Source organism: Ahaetulla prasina, chromosome 2 (genome assembly GCF_028640845.1).
Source record: "Ahaetulla prasina isolate Xishuangbanna chromosome 2, ASM2864084v1, whole genome shotgun sequence".
Classification (NCBI taxonomy): domain Eukaryota; kingdom Metazoa; phylum Chordata; class Lepidosauria; order Squamata; family Colubridae; genus Ahaetulla; species Ahaetulla prasina.
This window is the reverse complement of record NC_080540.1, coordinates 185,530,553-185,544,032: the sequence shown is the minus strand read 5'-3', so window position 1 is coordinate 185,544,032 and position 13,480 is coordinate 185,530,553.

Sequence of the window (13,480 nt, the reverse complement as noted above, 5' to 3'; positions counted from 1 at the left end):
CCGCGTTCCGAGTTCAGTTCCGTTCAGTTCGCATTCTGTTCCAGTTCAGTTCCGAGTTCCGCATTCCGCATTCCGCATTCCGAATTCTGAGTTCCGCATCCAATGTTCCGCATTCCGAGTTCCGAATTCAGCGTTCCGCATTCCATGTTCCGCATTCCGCATTCCGGTTCAATTCGAGTTCCGCATTCAGTTCGGTTCCGGATTCTGCATTCCGAGTTCCGAGTTCCGAGTTCCGCGTTCCAAATTCCGAATTCCGAATTCCGAGTTCCGCATTCCGCATTCTGAGATCCGCATTCCGAGTTCCGAGTTCCGAGTTCCAAATTCCAAGTTCTGCGTTCTGTGTTCCGAGTTTTGAGTTCCGGATTACGAATTCCACATTCTGCATTCCGAATTCCGAGATCCGAGTTCCGAGTTCCAAATTCCGAGTTCTGCGTTCTGTGTTCCAAGTTCCGGATTCCGAGCCCCGCATTCCGCATTCCGCGTTCCGCGTTCCGCATTCCGCATTCCGCATTCCGCGTTCCACTTTCTGAGTTCCGCATTCCAAGTTCCGCATTCCGAGTTCTGAGATCCGCATTCTGCGTTCCGAGTTTTGGACTCCGAGTTCCGAGTTACGCATTCCGAGATCCACATTCCGAGCTCTGAGTTCCGCGGTACGCATTCCATGTTCCGCGTTCCGAATTCTGCATTCCAAGTTCCGAATTCTGAGTTCCGAGTTCCACGTTCAAAATTCCGAGTTCTGCGTTCTGTGTTCCGAGTTCAGAGTTCTGGATTCTGAATTCCGCATTCCGCATTCCGCATTCTGAATTCCGAGTTTCGAGTTCCGAGTTCCACGTTCCAAATTCCGAGTTCTGCGTTCTGTGTTCTGAGTTCCGAGTTCCGAGTTCCGGATTCTGAATTCCGCATTCCGCATTCCGAATTCCGAGTTCCGAGTTCCGAGTTCCACGTTCCAAATTCCGAGTTCTTCGTTCTGTGTTCCGAGTTCCGGATTCCGGATTCCGAGTTCCGCATTCCACATTCCGAGTTCCGCGTTCCGCATTCTGAGTTCCGCATTCCGAATACCGTGTTCCGCATTCCGAGTTCCACTTTCCGAGTTCCGCATTCCGAGTTCTGAGTTCCTAGTTCCGAATTCTGCATTCCACTTTACAAATTCCGTGTTCCGAGTTCCGCATTCCGAGTTCCGCATTCCGAATTCCGAGTTCCAAATTCCGAGTTCCGCACTCCAAGTTCCGGACAACGATGTTCCGAGTTCCGCATTCCGAGATCCGCATTCCGAGTTCCGAGTTCCGCATTCCGCATTCCATGTTCCGCATTCTGAGTTCCGAGATCCGCATTCCGAGTTCCGAGTTCCGCGTTCCAAATTCCGCATTCCGCATTCCGCATTCCGCATTCTGAGATCCGCACTCCGAGTTCCGAGTTCCGAGTTCCGTGTTCCACGTACCGAGTTCCAAATTCCAAGTTCTGCGTTCTGCGTTCTGTGTTCCGAGTTCCGAGTTCGGTTCGCATTCATTCGAGTTCCAAATTCCGCATTCAATTCGAGTTCCGAGTTCCAAATTCCGAGTTCCGCGTTCCGAATTCTGCATTCCGCATTCCAATTTCCGAGTTCCGAGTTCCGCATTCCGAGTTCCGCATTCCGAGATCCGCATTCCGAGTTCCGAATTCTGCATTCTGCGTTCTGCATTCCGAGTTCTGAGTTTCGAATTCCACATTCCGGATTCCGCTTTCCGGGTTCCGCATTCCGAGTTCCGAGTTCCGCGTTCTGCGTTCCGAGTTCCGGATTCCGGATTCCGAGTTCCGCGTTCCGCATTCTGAGTTCCGCACTCCAAGTTCCGAGTTCCGAGTTCCGAGTTCCAAATTCAAAATTCCCAGTTCCGCACTCCGGTTTCCGCAATCCGAGTTCTGCGTTCCGTGTTTCGAGTTCCGAGTTCCGGATTCCGAGTTCTGGATTCCGAGTTCCGCATTCCGAGTTCCAAGTTCCGAGTTCCACTTTCTGAGTTCCGCATTCCAAGTTCCGCATTCCGAGTTCCGAGTTCCGCATTTTGCGTTCCGAGTTCCGGACTCCGAGTTCCAAATTCCGCATTCCACGTTCCGCGTTCCACGTTCCGCATTCTGCATTACGAGTTCCGTGTTCTGCGTTCCGAGTTTCGGATTCCACGTTCCGAGTTCCGAGTTCCGAGTTCTGCATTCTGTCTTCCGAGTTCCAGTTCATTCAGTTCATTCGAGTTCGCATTCCGAGTTCCGAGTTCCGAGTTCCAAATTCTGAGTCCTGCGTTCTGTGTTCCGAGTTCCGGATTCCGGATTCCGAATTCCGAATTCCGAATTCCGCATTCCGCATTCCGAGTTCCGAGTTCCGCATTCCGCATTCCATGTTCCGCATTCCGAGTTCTGAATTCCGCATTCCAAGTTCTGAGTTCCGAGTTCCGCGTTCCACATTCTGTGTTCCGAGTTCCGAGTTCCACTTTCTGAGTTTCGCATTCCAAGTTCCGCATTCCAAGTTCTGAGTTCCGAGATCCTCATTCCGAGATCCGCATTCCGAGATCCGCATTCCGAGTTTGGCGTCCTGCGTTCCGAGTTCCGCATTCCGCATTCCGCATTCCGAATTCTGAGTTCCGCACTCCAAGTTCCGAGTTCCGAGTTCCGAGTTCCGCGTTCCGAATTCCGAATTCCGAGTTCCACTTTCTGAGTTTCGCATTCCGAGTTCCGCATTCCAAGTTCTGAGTTCCGCATTCTGCGTTCCGAGTTCCGGACTCCGAGTTCCGAGTTCTGCATTCCGAGATCCACATTCCGAGTTCCAAATTCCGAGTTCCCCACTCCGAGTTCCCGAATCTGAGTTCCGAGATCCGCATTCCGAGATCCGCATTCCGAGTTCCGAGTTCCGCGTTCCGCATTCCATGTTCCGCATTCCGAGTTCCGAATTCCGCATTCCAAGTTCCGATTTCCGAGTTCCACTTTCCGCGTTCAGCGTTCCGAGTTCCGAGTTCCACTTTCTGAGTTTCGCATTCCGCATTCCGAGTTCCGACTTCCAAATTCCGAGTTCTGCATTCTGTGTTCCGAGTTCCGAGTTCGTTCGAGTTCGGTTCAATTCCATTCTGCATTCAATTCGAGTTCGAGTTCGGTTCAATTCCGGTTCCGCGTTCTGTGTTCGAGTTCCGGTTCGGTTCGAGTTCTGTTCCGCATTCCGCGTTCCGCGTTCCGCATTCCATGTTCCGCATTCCGATTTCCGAATTCCACATTCCAAGTTCTGCGTTCCGAGTTCCGGATTCCGAGTTCCGAGTTCCGCATTCCGAGATCCGCATTCCGAGTTCCGCGTTCCGCATTCCGAGTTCCGCCTTCCGCGTTCCGAGTTCCGCAGTCCGCATTCCATGTTCCGCGTTCCGAATTCCGCATTCCAAGTTCCGAATTCCGAATTCCGAGTTCCGAGTTCCGAGTTTCAAATTCCGAGTTCTGCATTCTGTGTTCCGAGTTCTGGATTCCGAGTTCCGCATTCCGCATTCCGAATTCCGCGTTCCAAGTTCAGTTCGGTTCAATTCGAGTTCTGCGTTCTGTGTTCGATTCCGGTTCCGAGTTCCGGATTCCGAGTTCCGCATTCCGGATTCCGAGTTCCGCGTTCCGCATTCTGAGTTCCGCGTTCAAATTCAATTCATTCATTCCGCATTCCGAATTCCAAATTCCGAGTTCCGCATTCGAGTTCCGGTTCATTCAGTTCAGTTCCGTGTTCCATTCCGTTCAGTTCGTTCAGTTCAGTTCCGGTTCAGTTCATTCCGAATTCCGCATTCCGCATTCCATGTTCCTCATTCCGAGTTCCACATTCCGTATTCTGAGTTCCGAGTTCCGCTTTCCGCGTTCTGCGTTCCGAGTTCCGAGTTCCTCATTCCGAGATCCGCATTCCGAGATCCGCATTCCGAGTTCCGAGTTCTGGATTCCGCGTTACGCATTCCGAGTTCCGCATTCCGAGTTTTGCGTCCTGCGTTCCGAGTTCCGCATTCCGCATTCCGCATTCCGCATTCCGCATTCCGCATTCTGAGTTCCGCATTCAATTCGAGTTCGCATTCCGCGTTCATTCGAGTTCGAGTTCGAGTTCGAGTTCCAATTCAGTTCTGCGTTCCGTTCATTCCAAATTCCGCATTCAATTCCAAATTCCAAATTCAGTTCGTTCCGCATTCCGCATTCAATTCGAGTTCGCATTCCGATTCAGTTCCGTTCCAATTCTGAGTTCCGCGTTCAATTCCATTCAGTTCGCATTCCATTCCGCATTCCGGTTCGAGTTCCATTCCATTCCAAATTCCATTCTGAGTTCGAGTTCCATTCGAGTTCCGGTTCCACTTCCAAATTCCGAGTTCTGCGTTCTGTGTTCCGGTTCGAGTTCGGTTCAATTCCATTCTGCATTCCAATTCGAGTTCCGGTTCGGTTCCAAATTCCGAGTCCTGCATTCTGTGTTCCGAGTTCCGGATTCCGGATTCCGGATTCCGAGTTCCAGATTCCGCATTCCGAGTTCCGAGTTCCGCATTCCGAGTTCCGCGTTCCGAGTTCCAAGTTCCGAGTTCCGGATTCCGAGTTCCGCATTCCGAGTTCGTTCAGTTCATTCGTTCCGAGTTCAGTTCCGCGTTCAATTCCAATTCCGAGTTCGTTCCATTCGATTCGCATTCCATTCAGTTCGTTCAATTCGCATTCAATTCCATTCTGAGTTCCATTCGTTCCATTCAATTCCGAGTTCTGCCTTCTGTGTTCGAGTTCAATTCCGGTTCATTCAGTTCATTCCGCATTCCGCATTCAATTCCAGTTCAGTTCGAGTTCCAAATTCAGTTCGTTCTGTGTTCGAGTTCCGGTTCCATTCATTCCGCGTTCTGCATTCCATTTTCCGCATTCCAATTCGAGTTCAGTTCGAGTTCCGTTCCAAATTCGAGTTCATTCCGTTCGTTCGAGTTCCGGTTCAGTTCGTTCCGCATTCCATTCCGCGTTCCGCGTTCAGTTCCGTTCTGCGTTCCGTTCAATTCCGTTCGATTCCGCATTCCGCTTTCCGCGTTCCGAGTTCAGCATTCAGTTCGGTTCCGAGTTCCGTTCCGGTTCAATTCGATTCGTTCCGTTCGGTTCGGTTCGATTCCGAGTTCCAGTTCCGTTCGAATTCCGCGTTCAATTCCGAGTTCCGCGTTCGGTTCCGCGTTCGTTCCGTTCGTTCCAATTCCGTTCCATTCCGCATTCAATTCCGATTCCGCGTTCCATTCCATTCAATTCATTCGAGTTCAGTTCCGCATTCCAATTCATTCATTCCAATTCAATTCCAATTCGGTTCCATTCAGTTCATTCCATTCCAAATTCCAATTCGAGTTCCATTCATTCCAAATTCAATTCGTTCATTCCGCATTCCAGTTCCATTCAATTCCAGTTCATTCGCATTCAATTCAGTTCCAATTCCGTTCCAAATTCAGTTCGAGTTCGTTCCGAGTTCATTCGAGTTCAATTCCGCATTCCGCATTCCGCATTCCGCATTCGTTCAGTTCCAATTCGTTCCGCATTCTGTTCGAGTTCCAGTTCCAGTTCCGTTCCGCGTTCCGGTTCAGTTCGAGTTCCGGTTCCAGTTCCATTCGAGTTCCGCATTCAGTTCCGGTTCCATTCGGTTCGCATTCCGGTTCCAGTTCCGGTTCCAATTCCAGTTCAATTCCGTTCAGTTCAATTCAATTCCATTCAGTTCATTCAATTCCAGTTCATTCAATTCCGCATTCCAAATTCATTCAATTCAATTCCAATTCATTCCAAATTCAGTTCCAATTCCATTCAATTCAATTCAATTCGTTCCGCATTCAATTCCGTTCATTCAATTCAGTTCCAATTCCAATTCGAATTCAATTCCGAATTCCGCATTCCGCATTCCAATTCAGTTCCATTCCAAATTCGTTCCAGTTCCGTGTTCGAGTTCAATTCCATTCCGTTCGATTCCGTTCCGATTCCAGTTCATTCGAGTTCATTCCATTCGTTCCGAGTTCAAATTCAATTCGAGTTCCATTCCGTTCGTTCGAGTTCAGTTCCGAGTTCGTTCCATTCCGCATTCAGTTCCGCATTCAGTTCGTTCGTTCCGCGTTCGAGTTCCGCATTCCGCGTTCCGTTCAATTCAGTTCCGCGTTCAATTCGAGTTCAGTTCCGGTTCCGGTTCGTTCAGTTCCGGTTCCGCATTCAGTTCGCGTTCGATTCCGAGTTCCGTTCAATTCCGCGTTCCAGTTCATTCGAGTTCATTCGAGTTCCGCATTCAGTTCCGCATTCGAGTTCATTCCGTTCATTCCGATTCCGCGTTCCGATTCCATTCATTCAGTTCAATTCCGGTTCCAATTCCGCATTCCATTCCGATTCGAGTTCCATTCCAATTCCAAATTCGAGTTCCATTCGGTTCAATTCGAGTTCCGGTTCCATTCCGAGTTCAGTTCATTCGTTCCAGTTCGATTCGGTTCCGCATTCCGTTCCGCGTTCAATTCGCGTTCCAATTCGAATTCCGCGTTCGAGTTCGTTCCATTCCATTCGTTCCAGTTCGATTCCGCATTCCAATTCCGAATTCAATTCCGAGTTCAAATTCGAGTTCTGCATTCTGTGTTCGAGTTCCGCATTCGTTCCGTTCCATTCAGTTCCATTCCGAGTTCCATTCGAGTTCGCATTCAGTTCAGTTCCGCATTCGCATTCCAGTTCGCATTCAGTTCGCATTCAATTCGAGTTCGCGTTCCGCATTCCAATTCCGCATTCAATTCAGTTCCGCATTCCATTCCGTTCCGCGTTCCAATTCGCGTTCCGCGTTCGAGTTCAGTTCAATTCCGCATTCCAGTTCGGTTCGAGTTCCATTCAATTCCAATTCATTCAATTCCAAATTCCGTTCCGGTTCAGTTCCGGTTCCATTCGAGTTCCGCATTCATTCAGTTCGATTCCAGTTCCATTCGGTTCATTCATTCCAAATTCAGTTCGAGTTCCATTCATTCCATTCCATTCAATTCCGCATTCAATTCCAATTCAGTTCAGTTCCGAGTTCAAATTCGAGTTCATTCCGTTCGTTCCGAGTTCGTTCAGTTCCAGTTCATTCAGTTCCATCCGAGTTCCGTGTTCCGCGTACCGAGTTCCAAATTCCGAGTTTTGCGTTCTGTGTTCCGAGTTCCGGATTCCGAGTTCCGCATTCCGCATTCCGAGTTCCGCGTTCTGCATTCTGAGTTCCGCATTCCGAATACCGTTTTCCAAATTCCGAGTTCCATTCAGTTCCGATTCGAGTTCCAGTTCATTCCGCATTCCAGTTCCATTCCGGTTCCATTCCGCATTCCGCGTTCCGCGTTCCGCATTCCATGTTCCGCATTCCGTTCATTCCATTCCAATTCCGGTTCCGTTCCGCGTTCCGCATTCATTCCGCGTTCGAGTTCAATTCGCATTCCGCGTTCAATTCCGAGTTCAGTTCAGTTCAATTCCAATTCATTCCAGTTCTGCGTTCCGAGTTCCGAGTTCTGAGTTCCGCATTCCGAGATCCGCATTCCAAGTTCCGGGTTCAGCGTTCTGCATTCCATGTTCCGCATTCCCAGTTCCGACTTCCGCATTCCGCATTCCAAAATCCGAGTTCTGTGTTCCGCGTACCGAGTTCCAAATTCCGAGTTCTGCGTTCTGTGTTCCGAGTTCTGGATTCCGAGTTCCGAATTCCACATTCCGAGTTCCGAATTCCGAGTTCCGAGTTCCAAATTCCGATTCCTGCGTTCTGTGTTCCGAGTTCCGGATAACAGATTCCATGTTCCGTGTTCCGAATTCCGCGTTCTGCGTTCCGAGTTCCCGATTCCGAATTCCGCATTCCGCATTCCGAAATCCTAGTTCCGTGTTCCACGTACCGAGTTCCAAATTCCGAACTCCGAGTTCGGTTCCGCGTTCGTTCCGAGTTCCGGTTCATTCGAGTTCCAGTTCGCATTCGAGTTCATTCCGAGTTCGAGTTCCGTTCGCATTCCATTCGTTCCGCGTTCGATTCCATTCCATTCCAAATTCCGGTTCAGTTCCATTCAATTCCAAATTCCGATTTCTGCGTTCTGTGTTCCGAGTTCATTCGAGTTCCAATTCCGCATTCCGCATTCAATTCAATTCCAATTCCAGTTCCAAATTCGAGTTCGTTCTGTGTTCCATTCCGGTTCATTCGAGTTCAGTTCGCATTCCGCATTCCGAGTTCGTTCGCATTCGAGTTCCGCGTTCAAATTCAATTCGCATTCAATTCCATTCCGAGTTCCGCATTCAGTTCCGATTCGAGTTCCATTCCATTCCGTTCAGTTCAATTCCGCGTTCCGCATTCGTTCCGCATTCGGTTCCGTTCCGTTCATTCATTCCGCATTCCGCATTCCGCATTTCGCATTCCATGTTCCGCATTCCAAATTCGTTCCGCGTTCCGTTCCGTTCCGCGTTCCAGTTCGAGTTCCAGTTCCATTCGAGTTCCGCGTTCCAAATTCCGCATTCAGTTCCGGTTCGTTCCGCATTCGAGTTCCGCATTCAGTTCCAATTCCGGTTCGAGTTCCGCATTCCGCGTTCCATTCCATTCCGCATTCCATTCGAATTCCATTCAATTCCGTTCAATTCAGTTCCGCGTTCTGCGTTCGAGTTCGGTTCGAGTTCCAATTCGCATTCAGTTCGCATTCAATTCAATTCCGTTCGTTCCGCATTCCATTCCGGTTCCGCATTCAATTCGGTTCCAAATTCGAGTTCCGATTCGAGTTCGGTTCATTCGAGTTCCAGTTCCGCATTCGAATTCCATTCAGTTCGAGTTCCATTCCGCATTCCAGTTCGCATTCGGTTCCAATTCCGCATTCCAGTTCAGTTCGAGTTCCGCGTTCAATTCCAATTCGAATTCCAATTCCATTCCGTTCAATTCCGCATTCAATTCGAGTTCCGAGTTCCGAGTTCAATTCAGTTCTGTGTTCCGAGTTCAGTTCGAGTTCGGTTCAATTCCAATTCGCATTCGTTCAATTCGGTTCCGTTCCAATTCCAGTTCGTTCAGTTCGTTCCATTCGGTTCAGTTCGAGTTCGCATTCCGCATTCGGTTCGTTCCGCATTCAATTCCGCGTTCCATTCATTCCGCATTCAGTTCCGCGTTCGAGTTCAATTCCGCATTCCGCGTTCGAGTTCGGTTCGAGTTCCGGTTCCGCATTCCGAGTTCCAATTCCATTCAGTTCAATTCCATTCCATTCGTTCAGTTCAATTCCGCATTCAATTCCAATTCAGTTCAGTTCGGTTCAATTCCAAATTCGAGTTCGTTCTGTGTTCGAGTTCGAGTTCGGTTCAATTCGCATTCCGCATTCCAATTCAATTCCAGTTCCAGTTCGAGTTCCAAATTCCGAGTTCTGCGTTCTGTGTTCCGAGTTCCGGTTCGGTTCGATTCCGTTCGCATTCCGCGTTCAGTTCGTTCGCATTCGAGTTCCGCATTCAATTCATTCCATTCATTCAATTCGTTCCATTCCGAGTTCCATTCGAGTTCGCATTCGTTCCGAGTTCCGCGTTCCGTTCAGTTCAATTCGTTCATTCCGCGTTCCAAATTCTGAGTTCTGAGTTCCAAATTCTGAGTTCCAAATTCTGAGTTCTGCACTCCGAGTTCCGGACTCCGAGTTCCGAGTTCCGCATTCCAAGATCCGCATTTCGAGTTCCGGACTCCGAGTTCCGCATTCTGAGATCCGCATTTCGAGTTCCGAGTTCCAAATTCCGAGTTCCGTTCCAATTCGATTCCATTCGATTCCGAGTTCCGCGTTCAATTCCGCATTCGGTTCCATTCGCATTCCGCATTCCATTCGCATTCGTTCAATTCCGCGTTCCAGTTCCAGTTCGAATTCCGGATTCCGGGTTCCGAATTCCGAATTTCAGATTCCGCATTCCGCATTCCGAGTTCTGCGTTCCGAGTTCCGCATTCCGAGTTCCGCATTCCACGTTCTGCGTTCTGAGTTCCGGATTCCGTGTTCCGCATTCCGCGTTCTGCATTCTGCGTTCCAAGTTCGAGTTCCATTCTGAGTTCCATTCAATTCCGCGTTCGGTTCCGAGTTCCGCATTCTGCGTTCCGAGTTCGGTTCATTCGAGTTCCGAGTTCGCGTTCGAGTTCCGAATTCCGAATTCCGAGTTCCGCGTTTCGCATTCCATGTTCCGCGTTCCGAATTCCGCATTCCAAGTTCCGAATTCCGAGTTCCGAGTTCCGAGTTTCAAATTCCGAGTTCTGCCTTCTGTGTTCCGAGTTCGGTTCATTCGAGTTCGCATTCCGCATTCAATTCGAATTCCAATTCGTTCAGTTCGGTTCCAAATTCGAGTTCGTTCTGTGTTCGATTCCGGTTCAGTTCCATTCGAGTTCCATTCCGCGTTCGAGTTCGTTCTGTGTTCCATTCCGAGTTCCGCGTTCCAAATTCTGTGTTCCGCGTTCCGGATTCCAGATTCCGAGTTCCGGATTCCGCATTCCGAGTTCCGCGTTCCGAGTTCCAAGTTCCGAGTTCCGGATTCCGAGTTCCGCATTCCGCATTCCGCATTCTGAGTTCCGCACTCCAAGTTCCGAGTTCCGAGTTCCGTGTTCCGAGTTCCGAATTCCGAATTCCGTATTCTGAGTTCCGCGTTCCGCATTCCGAATTCCGAGTTCCGCTTTCCGTGTTCTGCGTTCTGAGTTCCGAGTTCCGAGTTCCGCATTCCGCATTCCGCATTCCGCATTCCGCATTCCGCATTCTGAGTTCCGAGTTCCAATTCGAGTTCCGTTCCGAGTTCTGCGTTCCGAGTTCCGAGTTCCGTGTTCCGAGTTCCGAATTCCGAATTCCGTATTCTGAGTTCCGCGTTCCGCATTCCGTGTTCCGAGTTCCGAGTTTCACACTCCGACTTCCGGACTCCGAGTTCCGAGATCCGCATTCCGAGATCCGCATTCCGAGTTCCGAGTTCCGAGTTCCGAGTTCCGAGTTCCGGATTCCGAGTTCCGACTTCCGCATTCCAAGTTCCGAGTTCCGCGTTCCACATTCCGCGTTCCGAGTTCCGAGTTCTGGGTTCCGCATTCTGAGATCCGCATTCCGAGTTCCGAGTTCCGAGTTCCGAGTTCCAAATTCAATTCGTTCCAGTTCTGCGTTCGAGTTCGTTCAGTTCCGGTTCAGTTCCAAATTCCGCATTCGAATTCAGTTCCGTTCGAGTTCCAAATTCTGAGTTCCGAGTTCCGGATTCCGCGTTCCGTATTCCAAATTCCGAGTTCCGCATTCCGAGTTCCGAGTTCTGCATTCCGCATTCCGCATTCCGCATTCTGAGTTCCGCATTCCAAATTCCGAATTCCGAGTTCCGAGTTCCGCGTTTCGCATTCCATGTTCCGCGTTCCGAATTCCGCATTCCAAGTTCCGAATTCCGAGTTCCGAGTTCGGTTCAGTTCGAGTTCCATTCATTCCGAGTTCCGCGTTCTGTGTTCGAGTTCGAGTTCAGTTCAATTCCGCATTCGCATTCAATTCAATTCCGTTCAGTTCGAGTTCCAAATTCGAGTTCCGTTCTGTGTTCGAGTTCAGTTCGGTTCCATTCGAGTTCGCATTCCGCGTTCGAGTTCGTTCCGCATTCGAGTTCCGCATTCCAAATTCATTCCATTCCAAATTCATTCCGAGTTCCGCATTCAGTTCCATTCCGATTCAGTTCCGTTCGAGTTCCGAGTTCCGGATTCCGTGTTCCGAATTCCGAGTTCCGAGTTCCGAGTTTCAAATTCCGAGTTCTGCGTTCTGCATTCCGAGTTCCGGATTCCGTGTTCCGAATTCTGCATTCCAAGTTCCGAATTCCGAGTTCCGAGTTCCGAGTTTCAAATTCCGCGTTACACATTCCGAGTTCCGCATTCCGAGATCCGCATTCCGAGTTCCGCATTCCGAGATCCACATTCCGAGTTCCGCATTCCATGTTCCGCATTCCGAGTTCCGAATTCCGCGTTCCAAGTTCCGAGTTCGCGTTCCAAATTCCGTTCAATTCGAGTTCGCATTCCATTCAGTTCCGCATTCCGGTTCAGTTCGAGTTCCGACTTCCGCATTCTGAGTTCCGAGTTCCGCATTCCGAGTTCCGCGTTCTGCGTTCCGAGATCCGCATTCCGAATTCCGCATTCCGTGTTCCGCGTTCTGAGTTCCGAGTTCCGTTCAATTCCGCATTCAGTTCGAGTTCCGTTCTGCGTTCAGTTCTGCATTCTGTGTTCCGCATTCCGAAATCCGCGTTCCGCATTCCGCATTCCGCGTTCCGCGTTCCGCATTCCATGTTCCGCATTCCGAATTCCAAGTTCCGAATTCCGAGTTCCGAGTTCCGAGTTCCAAATTCCGAGTTCTGCGTTCCGTTCGTTCCAGTTCCGATTCAGTTCCGAGTTCATTCCGCATTCAATTCATTCCAAATTTCGAATTCCGAGTTCCAAGTTCCTAGTTCTGCATTCTGTGTTCCGAGTTCTGGATTCCGAATTCCGCATTTCGCATTCCGAGTTCCGCGTTCCGCATTCTGATTTCCGCATTCCGATTACCAAGTTCCGCATTCCGAGTTCAACTTTCCGAGTTCCACGTTCCGCATTCCGCGTTCCGAGTTCCGAGTTCGAGTTCGTTCAGTTCGCGTTCAATTCCGTGTTCGAGTTCCGCATTCGAGTTCCAAATTCGTTCCGCGTTCAGTTCGGTTCATTCCGAGTTCCGAATTCCGCATTCCATGTTCCGCATTCCGAGTTCCGAATTCCGCATTCCAAGTTCTGCGTTCCGAGTTTCGAGTTCCGCGTTCTGCGTTCCGAGTTCCGGATTCTGCGTTCCGCATTCCGCGTTCCGAGTTCCGAGTTCCAAATTCCGCATTCCATGTTCCGCATTCCGAGTTCCAAATTCCGCATTCTGAGTTCATTCCAGTTCCAGTTCGAGTTCCGTTCAATTCGAATTCCAGTTCTGCGTTCCGAGTTCGAGTTCCAAATTCAGTTCGCATTCGAGTTCGAGTTCCGCGTTCCAGTTCGATTCCGCATTCGAGTTCGATTCCGCGTTCATTCCATTCGCGTTCCGCGTTCCGCGTTCCGCATTCCGTTCGGTTCAGTTCCGTTCCAGTTCCGAGTTCCAAATTCTGAGTTCCGCACTTCGAGTTCCGGTTCGCGTTCCGTTCGCGTTCGAGTTCAGTTCATTCATTCGAGTTCCGCATTCAGTTCCATTCAATTCGAGTTCGTTCTGTGTTCCGAGTTCCGGACTCCGAGTTCCGAGTTCCGGATTCCAAATTCCAAATTCCAAGTTCCGAGTTCCGCATTTCGCATTCCATGTTCCACGTTCCGAATTCCGCATTCCAAGTTCCGAATTCCGAGTTCCGAGTTCCGAGTTTCAAATTCCGAGTTCTGCCTTCTGTGTTCCGAGTTCCGGATAACGGATTCCATGTTCCGCGTTCCGAATTCCGCATTCCGAATTCCGAGTACCGAGTTCCAAATTCCGATTTCTGCGTTCTGTGTTCCGAGTTCCGGATTCCGAGTTCCGCATTCCGCATTCCGAGTTCCGCGTTCTGCATTCTGAGTTCCGCATTCCGAATA